The following is a 16,518-nucleotide window of genomic DNA, read 5'->3' as shown; positions in this document are numbered from 1 at the left end:
TTGCTGGCTTGGGGAAGAACAGAGGGTAACTGCTGCCCTCTCAAATGTCTCATTTTCATGGAGCAGACTCTGATGGGTAGACTGTTAGGAATTCCAGCTGTGTGCTGCCCTGTTGCCCACTGCAGGATGTGTTCTGATCCGTCAGGGTCCACTCTTTCACCAGGCTGACAGACCCCTCAGAGCTACTGCTTCACTGAATCAGGGTTTCTTGACTAAGCACAGTTATTTACTAAATCAGACTGTGATCCTGGGGTCTGTGAAGAGCCCATGGATAGTGGGCTGTGGTGATTTACAGTCTGGTCTACCCTGAGATTAAATTGCATGTGCAACCATCAAGGTCAAGATGATCTGATAGTACATTACAAGTCAGAAAGATAACTTACTGCAGCAGAAGCATTTTGTTAGGATGAGAGTTAGGCCTATCTGGATTCTTAATTATGCATGTTATACCTGTTTCCTGTTATTGTGGAGATGGGGACGAGGATATGGGGTCTGACTACCCTGGAAAATAGCTAATTAGAGCTACCTCTGACCAGATCCTAGCAGCACAACCGTACTCAGCAACTTGACTTCTCTTGGTTTCATACCCTGTCTCTTAACTCCCACTCACTGTCTCCCACTAAGTTTTCCCTCCACTTCCCACTATCCAATCCTTATTGCTCACTCCTCTCTTTCTTGGCAGACCCTACATACTACTCAGGTAAGGGTGATGAGAGGGCTACATATTGAAAACTGCCTTTCTCTACCTTAAACCATCTTTGCCTCAAATTCACCATGAACCACGGCTGAGACTGGCCTTGAACTTCAGCTTCTACTTCTGGGGTGCCTCCCAGTGCACCTCCCAGTTCCACACATCACCATCTGTGATATTCCTGCTACCATGTCTTGCTCCTGACCAAAGGCTTCAGGTAGACCCATGGAATGAAACCCACCCACCCGAGGCAGGACTCCCAGTGAAAGAAAAGGATACCATCCAACCCACAAAACCTTCAACCAAAATGTGTCCTGCCTGTAAGATGTGCAAGGCCAAAGATGGAGCAAAGACAGAGGGAATGACCAACCAATGACTGTCCCAAATTGAGTCATGGGCAAGCAGCAGTCTCTGACACTATTAATGATACTCTGTTATGCTTGCAGACAGGAACCTAGCATAACTGTCCTCTGAGAGATTCCATCCAGCAGCCAATGGAAACAAATACAGAGACCCACAGCCCAACAACATCACATGGAGCTCAAGGAATCCTGTGAAAAGAGTTAAGGAAAGGATTGAGGGACCCGAAGAAAATCAGGACTCCACAGGAAGACCAACAGAGTCAAGTAACCTAGAGCCTTAAAGGCTCCCACAGACTGAACCACCAACCAAAGAGTGAGCATGGACTGGACCCAGGCTACCCAGCACATAGCATATATATAGCAGAGGTGTAGTTTGGTCTTCACGTGGGTCCCCAAAACAACTGGAGCAGAGGCTGTTCCTGAACCTGTTGCCTATCTGTGGATCCTGTTTCCACTAACTAGGCTACCTTGTCTGGCCACAGTGGGAGAAGATACCCCTAGTCCTGCAATGACATGATGTGCCAGGGTGGGATGATACAGGAGGGAGGGCTGGCCCTTCTCAGAGATATTGGGATGTAAAGAGAGTGAGTGAGTGAGTGAGTGAGTGAGTGAGTGAGTGAGTGAAGGGAGGGAGGGAGGGAGGGAGGAAGGAAGGAAGGAAGGAAGGAAGGAAGGAAGGAAGGAAGGAAGGAAGGAAGAATGGACTACAGCCCGCCATGGAGGATACAATCTAAAGTTGCTCTCCTGGTTCTCCTATACTACACTTTTACAGCCTTTAACTCCCTCCATAAATCTGTCCCATCTTGCAGGATCCACCACTCCCCCATATTTTTCAACTCCCAGAGTACTGCCTGTACTTTACAGCTCTCCTGTCTCCACAGCCATGCAGAACACTCGCCATCACAGGACTGGTGTGTGTAGTACAGCAGAACTTGTCTTTCTTGCCTCATCCTCCACCAGGACTGCTCTGGCTTCCTCCAAACGAAGCCAATGTATAAGAAGACTGCCCTTCCTTCCACTAGAACCTTAGAACAGGCAGACTCATGACCTGCCATGGCTGGCTGTGAAATCTGGACTTAAACCATGCATCTAATCTTCAATTTCAGTGTAGTTTCTGTCAGTCAGCTGCTATAATAAAGCCCCATAACTGGGAACTTATAAGCCTATGAAGCGCAAAGTCAAAGAGCCAGCAGACTGTGGTGTGGGCCTGCTCTCTGGTTGTAGACCGCAACTTCTCCAGACTGCGGTCTCACATGGTGGAAAAGGTGAACAATAGCCCTGGGGCCTATTCTACGAGGGCACTGATACCATTCACAAGGACTGCACCACCTTCATGGTGTAATGGTTTCCCAAAGGCACCACTTCCTAATAGAACAACCCAGGGAGTCAGGACTTCAACACACACATCAGGGAATGGAGGGCGGCACGGCTATAGTGTGTAATGTAGGCTTTCTCAACTTTTCCTAATAGCAAGTGGGGACGATAATGTGCCTCTTAGCATTAAGTATATTACACATTCAATGACTGGAGCAGAAAGTCCTACAGATTTCTGTACACATTTAAACAAAATGTGAGCATCGAGAACATCTGTCTGGCTGCAGATGCCCTCTGTCACTTGCTCCAGACCCAGGGTTTAAACCTCGGCTACTAGAAATAGTGAAAAGACATTATTTGTCACTTACTTATTTACAGTGTAGATGTAGTTATGTGTGTACAAATAGCTGTATGCTTGGTGGGAATGTGATTACAAAGAGCCCAGAGCAGCCAGACATGTTACTCTGGAGTCAGCTATCCTGTTTTTTGAGAGTCTCCTACTTTGGCATGAAGGTTGCCAGGCAGGCTAAACTTTGGCTACTGAGCTCCAGAGATCCATTGTCTGTACCTTCCAATCCCTGGGATTACAACCACCATTACACCTGGCTCAAGCTTTTAAATTGGCCCTAGGGACTGGACTCATCCTCATGCCTGCATAGCCAGGGATAACTGACAGATCGACCTCTAGCCCTGAGGCAGTATTCTCTAGGGAGGCAGTGGATTTTTACTTTCCATCATCATAAATTTCCAAATATACCGCAAGTGAAAAATAGACCGCTTCTTCATTCTCGGTATGCATGCCTAAGGTTCACACATACTGTTCAACGCTGTGAGTATTAACATCAAGACTCTCTTCACTAGAATGATAGTCTTACTACTGACTTTTGTGATAACAACTTTGCTGTCCAAAATTGAGAGCAATTCTTTAAAAGGCCCTGACATTAAAAGATATTTATGGAAAAGAAGGAAAAAAAGGAAATGAAAAGTATTTATTCTGACATGACATATCAAGTAAAATTAGAGAGAATACTTTGCGTATTATATGGATGTCAATCAAGAAAACCTATGGCCTGTAGGAATGGACAGAACAGAAGAGGGGATATCCAGGAGGCAGGAAGGATTCTAAGAGAGTGCCAGACAGGAGATTCCCCCAGAAAGACTCAACAAGGCACGGAATCTGGGCACAAATAACCAGCAAATGGCAAAGTGTAGATTAGAATAAACGGGTTATTTTAAGTTATGATCTAGTCAGAGAAGAGTCTAGTTTAATGGCCAAAGTATTTGTAAATATATCTTGAGTCTGAGTCTTATTTCTGGGTGCACAGCGCTGGGAGGTAGAAACAGATCTAACTTCTACAGTAAAATGTTTATTTTCCATAGGAAAGTACAACTGTTAAAATAATATAGATCTGGTGAGGATCCAGGGAAAACACCTAAGCTATTGTTGCAGTTTTGGGTCATTGTTGGGCTTGATGTCAACTACAAATAACATACTCTGAATAACTTAGTGGCAGAAAAACTCTTCAGTATGAGTTACAAGATACACACTTTACCATGTGCAATTAAGAAACCCAATTATTTTTATCAAAGTTAGATTTCTTCTTTTTCCAAAACAAAAATATGTTGGTTTTTATAAATATCACGAGATCTATTCACAAGAAACTGTCAGAACACAGAACATCCAACAGGGGTAACACTCCATTAACTGACCCAGAGTGGCAGGAAGGAAGATAAAGAAAAGGAAGAGGCAAACCACGAGTGAGTATCCTGGTGCCAAAGGCATTCTGGAGTCAAGACAGGAGCTGCACTCTAAGCATTATAAAACTCAGCTCTAGTTGTCAGCTCATCCTTTGTAACTTACATGTTCAGTAACGTATGGGAACATATCTGAGATCTTTCTCACGGGCAAAATTACAATGCTAGCTATGTAGCACTTTTGAGTGAATTAGGCTAAAAGCCTGTATCTAGATTGGGTCCAGACGTGCTTGAAAGGTTGTCTTAGCCCCTCCCCCTTCCTGACTGATCTAGCTGTTCTTCCTTCCTTGAAAATACCCTGCTGTCAAGGTGACAAGCTACACAGACTACTAGGGAGTGTCAGGGTACTGGACTTCAGCAGCATCTACATCCTCCGGCTCTTTAGGGTTCTTTCATCTACATGCTACATGCTGGGTCCAACCAGAGGTCAGACAGCTGCTCACAAGAAATCACTGTTGTTGCTGATAGATAATGGAGACTACATCTAGTCCTCAAGTCAAAGACTCTCCTGTACTTTAAGCAATCAACGTTTTTGTTTTTTTTTTTTTGTTTTTTTTTTTTTTCTGAAAACCTCTGGACTTTCCTTAAAGGCTTCTCTCTCCTAACCCCGACCTTCTAAGAAGAGTTTAACAACTATTTAGCATCCACATACTATGCACTAACATCACTATAAATGAGTAGCTCTATTTTCCCATTAATGCTCATATCAACTACAAAGTGAGCCATCATCATCATCATCCCACTTTCCAGAAGGGGAGCCTACTGTTTCGAGTTTAAGTCACTAGCTTAATGTCCCATGGCTGAAAGCCTACTGATGGACACCCAATGGGGTGCTTTCTCTAATATTAGTCCCTAGTGTTTTCACACTGCCCCTGATGGCAGAGCCAGTGTTCTATGCCCACAGGGACTCAAGCAACAGCACCACCACCTGGAAGCCTGTCAAGAAAGGAAACTCACTGGGCTGGAGAGATTGCTCAGCCATTAAAGGCTAGGCTCACAACCAAAATTTTAAGAAAAAAGTCACAGGCTCATCCTAGGACCACCCCACATCTACTTGAATACGAATGTACAGTTTGCAAAACTACCTGTGTGGTTTATGCTTACTTTAATGTTATATTTCAGACATGCTCCCTTAGACCTCAAAATCATGTTCCCAACCCTACACTCAGGTAACTGGACAGTGCCTTCTGTGCCTACTAGAAAAGGTTAACTTCATTTGTAGATACAGCTTGCTCAAAAGAGACTGCTATGCAAATAAAAAGAAGACCCTTCCCCATGGCGGGGTGCAAACCCTATAAACTTTTCAGAGACTATAGATACAGTACACAGAAGTGCCTGCTGGGTGCTTACTCTACATCCTTCAGAGTCAAATAGTACCTCCATTTGGAAGCTGCCACTGCCTGGCCCAAAGCAAGCTATAGTCAAAATTCCTAAAACTTGTGACAACATTGTCTGGACATTCAACTTTGGTGAGGATCTGTCTGGGGTACATAGAACAGTGGCTCTTGTATCATTACCTTTGGAAGCCAGGTAGTCAATGCTCAACAGATCCTCAGACCATACTTTAGGCCAATGCCATCAAGAACACATAAAGAGGCTAATACCCTTAAGAGAACTCTTACCTAGGTCTCCTCACTACATCATAACCAGCAGTCTCTGACATGCTCAACACATCATCCATCCGTTTAACTCAAAACCATTACACCATATACCACAGAGGAGGTGTACACCATATACCACAGAGGAGGTGTACACCATATACCACAGAGGAGGTGTACACCATATACCACAGAGGAGGTGTACACCATATACCACAGAGGAGGTGTACACCATATACCACAGAGGAGGTGTACACCATATACCACAGAGGAGGTGTACACCATATACCACAGAGAAGGTGTACACCATATACCACAGAGGAAGTGTACACCATATACCACAGAGGAGGTGTACACATTGCAAGAAGTGGGGAACCTAGCACCCAGGTTAATGCATGTCAGCATGGCAGTTTCTCACCAGAGGAACACCATTCCTCTAAATCTCTCTCCATTCATACAAGTGAGACAAGACTGTAAAAGAAAATGGCTCAATCACCACAGGGAGCAGTGGTAACAACTTCACAAATGTCTTCTTGCCAACTTTAAAAAGCATAAAATTACTGTATCTGTTCAAAGAACAAGTTTATACTGCATCCACCAATATTGGTGATGACTACATGATTTTATTTCATATTTTATCACTCTGTGTGGGTATGAGCATTTTGCCTACATGCACATGTGTACACCACATGTGTGCCTGATACTCGAGGAAGACACCAGATTCCCTGGGACTAGAGTGACAAACAGTTAAGCCATTGTATAGGTACTGGTGATGGAATCCAGGTCCTTTGCAAGAACAGCAAGTCCTCTTTATTTTCCTAGAGAAAAAAAAAAGCATACTCCATGTGATAAGGTCTAAATTCCCAGCACTAACAACAAAGCAAGAGGATTTCAAGTTCAAGGGTTATATAATGAGGCCTTGTTAGAAAAATTTTTAAAAAGAAGGAAAAAAGCAGAATAAGATGAGAAGGCACAAAAGGAACTAAGCAACCATCATTCTCCGGCATAAAGTGACATTATTTTTCCTGCATGTTTGCTTGCTGGTGTCCATATTCGTATGAATGCATACCTACAAAAACCATGAGGATATTAACAACATGCTATTTGTTTCCATACTCCCTCCTATGTTTTCATTTAGTCATTAATGTTCTTAAAACAAACAAGCAGGCAAATAGGAATACAATCACACTCTCACTCTCTCTCTCTCTCTCTCTCTCTCTCTCTCTCTCTCTCTCTCACACACACACACACACACACACACACAAAATAAAAAAAGTTAGGAATTAGGAAGACATAAAATAGGGCAAACAAGCTGGAAAAAAAAATACTCCAGGTGTCAGAAGGGACACTTAATAGCTGAAAAGGCTTTTGTTCTAAATACAGGCATGCCTGGTCTTCTATGAGATTTTTTTTAAAAAAAAGAGCACAATGAGAAGTGAACAACATGCTTCTTGTACTACCTCAAGCAGGGTCTTGGCTTCTCCTACTGAGGCTTTTTCTAACAGCTACTACTACCCTAACCAGTCAACCTTATCCACTGCTGTCTAGAAATGTAGACATTCTGGGCTCAGCCTGGAGAAGAGTGTCCCAGATGCTGTGGACCTCGCTGACCAGCTCCTGCTGCGCTCCTGAGATGAGGCTTTTGTCCCACCAGTCCCAGCCTCTTGGCTACAGCTGTTCTGACTCTGACCAACTCCTGGCTCCTTCACCTGGAAACCAAGCTTCTGCCCTGCACTTTACCCCCAGGCTTGCTGACTGATGCAAGCCACCCTCATCCTGGCTTCCATGGCTGAACTTTCTACCAGAGAAGTCCAGTTGGACACAGATAACAACAGTAGAGCAGGGTGTGGAAGGCAACTCCACCCACACAGCAGTGATCACGTGAGGACCTGGATGTACTGCTCAGCCACGTTTTTCTTGTAGGTCACAACTGCATGGCACCCAGAGATGCCCAGGTGGGGGTAGTGTAGCTCAATTGAGAAATAGCTGATGTCACAGCAACTGTCCACCTGGATGATCTTGTCCACCCCATACATCATCTTCACAGTCTGAGAATCGACCACTCATTCATCAAATACTTGGTTCACAGAGCTCATCTTCAGTGCACAGTGGTTATCTAAATTACAGATGCATTAACAGCTTGGCAGGTTGTAGCCAACAATGTACCATGTCCTCTACCTACCAAAAAGAGGAAGGGGAAGCCACAATCCCATGGGGTCATCCAAAATAAGAAAGTGACTGGGGAAACACTGTCAATCTCATCCTGCAATACACATGCTTGTTCAAAGCTGAACATGTTGCCCACTGTCACGAGGGGTGATCTTTCACTTAGCCATTCAGTTACTGTATGCCAAGTACTTTCCATCTGCTCAGCAACAGAAACCCATCAGACTCATTTTAAAAAAGAAACAGTGAGTTCCTTAATGAACAATATTGAAAATTCTGAACACATGAGAAAATGCTGCTTTTAGTTATTTCTCTCAAAGCTGCTGACTGACCTTAAAGGATGACCTGACTCCTGACAAGGTCCTCTGTGTGAGAATTGTGCTTTTGAATAGTGTGCTGTGGTGGGCCTGAGGCTGCAGCTGCCCACATACCCAAGGGCCTGGGCCCCATGTTGGTAGCATCTCCCTGGAGCTGAACTAAGGTGAGGACGCCTCAGCTAAAGAAGATAAGAAAGAGAACAATCTGGAAGTAAGAGAAACAGAAAATAAGGCACAAGTAGATTCTATCATGGTCAAGATTCTCATAATATTCTGGAAGTAGAATTATAATAACCACTATTTGTCAATAAGGAAACTGAATTCAAAGATTACTTTGTTCAATATCAAAAGGCAATTCAATTACAGTCAGTTTCAAAAGAAGTTGTGCTTGACTGTTAACTGTATTCATAAACAGTATACCCACACCGTAGTGCATCAATGCTTATCCAGGTCAACAAATGTTCATTCATTCATTGATTCATTCATTTCATTCATTCAACACAGTCAAATTTTGTGCTAAATAAATCCTGAGCTAGGTTTAAATAAGAAAAGCTCAAACTCCATCCTCCAGTGTTGCTATTCTTCTGGTCATGCTAATTTTTAAAACTTAGCTTCCTATTTATTTTCAAAATCATAACTTCTGGTTTCTTTGGAAGTTCAGTTATGTCAAATGACATTTTGCTGGGCACAAAAGTGAAATGATATTTTGTTAAAGCAGTCACATGAAAGAATGTTTTGCTTAAGCAGACATAGGTGAAAGGAAGTTTTGTTATACCAAACACATGATGTTTAGAAGGAATATAAATATGACCCCATAGACAGTGGGAGCTCAAGCGCTGATTTGCATTGCTCGTCCTTGCTAGTCTTCACCTTACATTACATTGCTGGGCATCATTCCTGCTGACTTCATAGAGAGAAACTCGACAAAGAGCTTCTCATTAGGTTCCTGCCACGTCTTGCTGCTTCAGAGGACTTAGGCTAGTTGAGAAGCCTCACAGTTTCTTCAGGATTGAACTGCCTTTGCTGGTTCCTGTGTGGTATCTGCTGAGTGGACCTGACGGCAGCTGCTGGTTCACCTGTGGTGTTTGCTAGTGGACTGAACTGAGAACAATGAAGATTGGAATCATCCTAAAGAACTATTTCTTAACAGGTCCACTTCCCCTGTGTCCTAACAGCCTTTCTTTTCCACTATGTCCGGTGGGTGATAGGCTAGAGGGGAGGTTGAACCCTTATTAAAGTAGGTTGAGAAAAATATATGCCTACATATTTTATTTATGCCTACATATTTTTGTGTATGTCTAGTGCCTGTGGAGATTAGAAGAGGGTTCCCAGTCATATTATTTTAAACAGAATGGATTAGCTCAAGTTGACTTGTGCTATGAATGTGGAAAACATGGATACGTTGATAAGAGAAGCGCCACGATGTAGATAGGACACAAATATCATATACAGGCACTCATTGCTTATATGCAACACAGGTTGAATTCTGCTCTGTCTTCAGATTTATTCTCATGTGACTAAACAGTATACACATGAGCCAGTTAGACAAGAATGTGTGCACACATATATTCCCACATGAACTGTGTACACACGAGCCAGGTAGACAAGAATGTGTGCACAGAACTACCTAGTTTTTCTGCTGCCTGTGATGGCATTAAGGAGGCTGTGAGGCATGAGAACCACACTGGTTAAGGCTTCTGTGGCGGCAAGAGTGAGAGTGCCGCCAAAGCTCTGCCACTTTTATATGTGGTCCCCAGTTGGTGGCACTGTTCAGGGAGGGCTTTGAGAATTTCAAGACTTGTCATTTTGAGTTTGCTGTCTGCTTCCGGGTTGTAGTTAGAGCTGTGAGCTCTCCACTGCTGCTCCAGCATCATGTCCATCTGTCTGCTGTGACAAGTCTCTGTCATGACAGTGACAGTCACGCACTTGTCTAGAATCAAAAGCCAAAAATACAAAAACAAACCAACAGACAAACAAACAAAAGATCCATTCCTTCTCTAAGGAGCTTTAGCCATAATGTTTTATCACTCCAATAGAAAAGTAACTAAGGTATCCTATCTCAAAAATCAAAAACCAGATCAAACCATACTAAACAACATACAGGTTTATTTGCTTTTGTATACTCACAAAAACAAGTTGTAACACATAAATAAAACATTTAAAACCCAGATTAAAACACTACAGTTAACAAGTGGCAAGACAGCTTTCATTATTACCTTCTTACTTAACCTAAGCTTTTATACTGCACAACAGAAAATGGCCTAGTTCTACAAAAGCTACAGATCACACAATGAAGAACGAAAATCCAGACAAACCTGTTCAATTCAAGTGCTGTAGACACTGGAGACAGGAAACAGGAAAGGATTCTGCTAACGCATTAGCTAATTTGTGCTGCAGAGGAAATGTCAGCCCAAAAGACACTGCTGGAAAGGGAATTGATTCCCGCTGCACTCAGACTAGCTTCTACTCTTTTTAAATGAAATGCTAAAAAAGACAAATACTGATGAAAGCACAAAGCAAGTTCAACCTTCAGAACTGATGTAACTGCTGTTGTTGTTTTTTTTTTTTAATGTCATGTTATCAATCTAGGAAAATAAAAGGCTTTGTACTTGGCCACAGATAAACACAAGCTCAACAGCAAACATGCAGAGGCCTTGGGAAAAGGAAGACACTGCTTTACAGAGTAAACTACAAAAACATTTGGGTTCTGCCTAGGAAGCCTAACCAAAATGACAATTTTTTCCTAGATAAAGAACAAAACCAAAAACTCTTTAGATATAAGAGAATCAACACAGCTTCTGTCCAGTCTCAAAGAGAAAAACCAAAGCTTATTGGACTTACCCTGTCCAATATCAAAACTCCTTATACAGCTTGGTCATCAGTAGTTTAGTACTGACAGACAGAAAGAGACACAAAATAAACAAATGGCTCCCAACAGTCAGCCTGGAACCAACCACATCCATCGTATGTGTCCAGGGCGATCCTGCACGGCCCCAGATGGTATGTGGTAAATCAGCTGGGTCAGTAAGACTGCAAGGTAGAAATATTAAAATGTGGCTCCTTATTTCACACAGCACTCTACAATATATGAAGAAGTTTATTTTAGCTATAAACACACATGGTATGCACTCACTGATAAGTGGATACTAGCCCAAAAGCTCGAATTACTGAAGATACAATCCACAGAACACATGAAACCCAAGAAGAAGGATGACCAAAGTGTGGATGCTTCAGTCCTCCTTAAAAGGGGGAACAAAAATATTCATAGGAGGGAATATGGAGACAAAGTTTGGAGCAGAGACTGAAGGAATGGCCATTCAGAGCCTGCCCCACCTGGGGATCCAGCCTATGTATATGTATATGTGTATGTGTATGTATATGTGTATGTGTATGTATATGTGTGTATATATATGTATGTATGATGTGTGTATATATGTACATATGTGTATATATATGTGTGTGTGTGTGTGTATATATGTGTGTGTGTGTGTGTGTGTATACCAAAACTAGACAATATTGATGAAGCCAAGAAGTGCATGCTGACAGGAGCCTGATATAGCTGTCTCCTGAGAGGCTCAACCAGAGCATGACAAATACAGAGGGGGATGCTCACAGACAACCATTGAACTAAGAAAGGGACCCCTACTGGAGGAGTTAGAGAAAGGATTAAAGAAGCTGAAAGGGTTTGCAACCCCCTAAGAACAACAATACTAACCAACGAGAGCTCCCAGAGACTAAACCACTACCAAAACCTCCAACTGCATATGTAGCAGAAGATGGCCTTGTTAGGCCCAATGGGAGGAGAAGCCCTTGATCCTGCTAAGGCTTGACCTCCCCCCCGCCCCAGTGTTAGGGGATCTCAGGGCGGGAAGAGGAGAAATGGGGTTGGTTGGGGAGGGGGAATACCCTTATAGAAGAAGAGGATGAGGGGGAGGAATAGGGGGCTTATGGACAAGAAACCAAGAAAGGGAATAACATTTGAAATGTAAATAAAGAAATATCCAATAAAAATATATATCTATAAAAAAGAAAAAGTCCAGGTTATTTATATGAATTTAAAGTAAGCAAAGATTACTTTAAAAGGACTAATTAGAGGAAGAAAAATGACTAACTAGACTAAGATTAAGAACTTTTATTGGAGGAACCAGTAAGAAAATGAAAAGTAAATCACCAAGTAAAGAAGATATTCACAATTGCATTTACTAAGCAGAGAGTTGTATCCTTAATATATAAAAAGCTCCTACAAAGCAATGATAAATCAGGTAATCCAATAGAGACAGGGTAAAAAGTTTATGTGGTTTTGTTTTAAAATGAACATGAAAAATTATTCAATATGATCAAAGAAAAAATGCAAGCATACCAACTAGCCCCAGATTAGCAAAAAAAAAGACATATCAACTGCTGTTGATGTGGAACGACTACAGTTCTTATAAACAAAGGTCATATAAATGTTAGCATGTTCTAGAAAACTCTTTGGTAATACATATGCACTGGAAGTGACTAAATACATACTTTCTAACTTAACATTGTAAACCCTATGTATTATTCTTATGTTTACCAAAGCCAGTTTCAAGAGTGCCTACATAGCTAGAAAACTAGATGTTAAAAAAATGTGACCATTTGACAAAACAGATTAAAAAAAAATATTTTCACCATCAGGCAAAATTCTGTGGGACCCCTCAAATATGATTTAAGTGAAATACAGATACCAAAGTTCATACAATATGTGCCTTCACATATACAGGCTGAAACACTGGTAAAGTAAATGTCCTTAAACATCAAGGAGGTGATCCCCTGAGGTTGGTAGATTTATCTAGAATAAGAGGTAATGAGCCTAAGGTACTGGCTGTGTTGACTCAGACTAAGTAAGAGCTTTAGGTACAGACATGTTCAAAGTAGTGACACTCGAAACTCACTCCTGAGAACCCACATGCTCTTCTGTGCATAAACTGTGCTTCATTCAGTAAGAACACAGAAGGGAGAAGAGCCAGTGCCAGTCTATTGTTGCACTCTTTCCTCACTTCAGTCCTCTCCTGTCTGTTTTAAAAGAGGGATCAGCACAAGGGAACTATCAGAAGGGACTTCAGATTGTCTAGTTCATCACCTGCTTTAATTTCTTAAGACTGCTTTAGAAAATGCCACATGCTCAAATTCCCTCCTGTTGTGAACGTGTCCAGGTGAGGAGTGCTCTGTGCCCCTTTCGGCATCCCATCCCAACAGCCATCACTCCAAGGATTGCTTTCCTCTACTTGACACTGCCAAAAAGTGTAAAGGTATTTCCCGTGTATTATCTTTTGAACTTTGAAACCATCTTATTATTTGTCCCACTCCCACACATGAGAAAATTCAGGCCTAGAAAATTCAGGCCTAGACTATGAAGAAATGAAGATATCTTAACAAATGTAAAGACTGCCAGATTCTTTGGCTTTTCCTTGCTAGGACTCAGATGCTGGTATGGAGTCACTGCAGAGCAAACCGAGAGCAGATAGCTGTCACTGAGTCAGTAGCCTCTTTAAGTCCCTTCCCACCCTGTAACTCAGAGTAAGTCCAGAATAAGAAATTTTATTTTAGGGTAAATGCTAAGTAAACTCAGAGGACTTGCATCTACAGAGAGTTCACATGTCATTCCATGTTATAAATCGACTGTGCACTTTTGTAGTAGACATTTGTGAGCTGGGCCAGAATTGTTCTCCTTTTTCCACTAGCAGTACCCAGATTTCCCCCAGGGACTGTCAATCACATTGACCAGACTTCCTTCCCCTGTCTAAAGAACTAGCAAAGAATCCAGACTCAGCCAATCCAACACTTTTTCCCAGGAATTCGAATCAGGAGTGAGTGCTGAAAGATTGAAATGGGCTGAAGTTCATCTCTCCCAAGCACAGTCCTTCAGCTTCTCAGGCCTCCTGTGAGCTCACGCCTCAAAAGTTTTCCTCTTCTTCCTCATCCAGTGGTTGGTTTCTACAGCCTACAAAATCTTTGGCTCCCCTCACTTTTTGACAGGCAAACCAAAACAGCAGACTGTGGGTTCTGTTTATTACACAGGTGGAAATTCCTCAATGCAATCAGTGTGTGGTCATTCTGTGAACTAAGAAAATTCCCTTGTTTTTGTTTTGTTTTGTTTTTAAGTAGCAATTTCTTATTGAGTTGATCAAAGACAGGAATAATATAGCCTTTAGAATTTTGGCTACTTTTCCTGGAAAATAGCATTGAAGATGTTGAATTTTTTTTAAAGAAAATACAAAAAATTAGAATAATTTAAACATCTTTAACAAATGCTTACATCTTAGGAGTGGATATATATATATATATTCATTCACTAAGCAAGAGAATGAGGGCTGGAGTATGTCCCTGGTACCATTCTCATTTGCCTGACGCTCATCAATTAGGCTAGCTGGCTGGCTAAGGAGTCTTTGGATCCTCCCGTCTTTGTATCTCCAATGCTGGGATTACATGCCCATGTAATAATGCCTCAGCATGTTTAGCTCAATTCTGAGGAAAGAACTTAGATCTTGAGGCTTACACGGTAAGTGCTTTACTGACTGAATCATGCCCCCAACCCTAATGAGGTACTTTCCTGTAACATGTCCTTCTTATTCTTAGCACTTATTGGTCCACTTAAGTTTCCCTCCACTCCAAATGAAAAGGAAAACCGGGTGTCATAGTGACAGCCTGTAGCTACTTAGGCAAAGGGAGCTAAAGACTGGTTGCTAAATGAGCCATCAGAACTCCAAAGACCAAACTTAGAGCCTAGGTAAGGGTGAGTATCCTTGTCAGAAAAGCTTGCACCAGAAACATTCTAGAATGCAGAGCTTTTACATATGGTAACACATGCATATACACAAGTCTCTGTGAGATGAGGCTGAAATCTAAACTAAAATTCACTTGTTTTTCATACTCATAGCCTAGTAGCACATTTTTTAGTAATTTTACTGAATTTAGACAGGGAAGGAAAGACTGAATCCTGCAAGCTATCCTTTGTCCTCCACATGATGAGATCTTAGATTTTCAGATCAAGGATGCTCAAACTATAGAATGAAAAGAAACTGAACTTGTCAGCATGAAGGTAGCACAGACTGAGTCCCCACTATCATTCCTTTTCATGTAACAGCGCCATATCAGCTGCTTTCCTCCTACAGCAACCGGCAATGGACAGACTGTAGATACTTCTGCTCTGCCTTACAGAAATCACAAATCAGCTGCACAGGGATACCAGGATCCTATCGGCAAAAGCCTCTGCTTTGTCCCTGTTTTGCTGTGGGGGGGAAATACTCCCAAAGAGCATGCTTGCTTCCTGAGACGGAGGAGACAATGCATGACATATGAAATACTACAACAGAAATACAGGAAGAACACCATCTGCCAAATTCAGGCCTTCTTTACCACGCTGCAATTCCAGACAGTTCCCTAGCCATGCTAATACAGAGGCACACTATCGCTTCCTTTTTATTAATAATCAAATTCTAGACCAAGACAGAGAGTGTAATCAGAAGAACATATCTGTGTAAGATGAATGAAATTCGTCCTTTTAGAAAGAACTAAATAAAGAACTTGTCTCGTGGTCCTACACTTTACATAAGCAGGCTTCAATAAATGACAATCTCTTTTATCGTTGGCTATGAACACGTATTCAGAGAGAAGACAAGATGGTATTTATAAATAAACTCTTTACCACTGTTTGTTCAAAAGAAATCCAAAAACATGTGCTTCCTCAGTGTGGGGTGGGTTGAAGCCCCTCACCATTATATAAACTTGCTTTTTTAGTCAAGAACTCCCAAGGACTGAACAATGGATACCTACACTCAAGGAAAAATGAATCAGAGTTTGGTAAAAGTGTGCAACTTACTGAAATGCATTACAAGCCGCTTCCTAAGTTTAGAATCCTTAGAAAAGAGTGAGGCTTATAAAAAGACACACAGTGCCATGCCATCTGGTCCACAGCTCCCTCCACAACCAGTGAAACTTCTCATTCAATGAAGCAACACTTGGGCAGTATTAAAGGAAATTCCAGTGTTGCTGTGGCACTCCAAAAAGATAGAACCACTTTTGCAACTGTGAACAATTTTCTATTATCAAACAGGCCAGGTAATAGTTAAAGTCTTTTCTTTATAACATAAACAATCCAATAAGGTGAAGAGTGAGAGAGGAAGACACTTCTAGCCTCCATAAGCCAGCATCTGTGTATCCATCCATACAGGGAGGGGAGGGAGAGGAGATGAGGTCATAAGGAGAGGGGAGGGGATAAAGTACATTCCAAATACCCACGGTCCACTCTAGAAGGGTTTAGACCCCACAGTGGCAACTGTTATAATGAGTCC

The 16,518-nt window shown here is 42.0% G+C and overlaps 1 protein-coding gene and 1 long non-coding RNA gene across 2 annotated transcripts in view; both read right to left on the bottom strand.

The window, feature by feature from the left end:
- The window catches only part of Gnaq (G protein subunit alpha q), a 246,302-nt gene that overhangs the window by 142,603 nt on the left and 87,181 nt on the right, over nt 1-16,518 (bottom strand). The window lies entirely within an intron of this gene.
- The window catches only part of LOC134485208 (uncharacterized), a 58,260-nt gene extending 41,742 nt beyond the window's left edge, over nt 1-16,518 (bottom strand). Inside the window, exon 1 of the long non-coding RNA XR_010063205.1 lies at nt 1-16,518. This exon is cut by the window's left edge and continues 36,906 nt beyond it. This is a non-coding gene — a long non-coding RNA (uncharacterized LOC134485208).

This window comes from Rattus norvegicus, chromosome 1, assembly GCF_036323735.1.
Source record: "Rattus norvegicus strain BN/NHsdMcwi chromosome 1, GRCr8, whole genome shotgun sequence".
NCBI classification, from domain to species: domain Eukaryota; kingdom Metazoa; phylum Chordata; class Mammalia; order Rodentia; family Muridae; genus Rattus; species Rattus norvegicus.
This window is presented reverse-complemented; position numbering and strand designations above follow the sequence as displayed.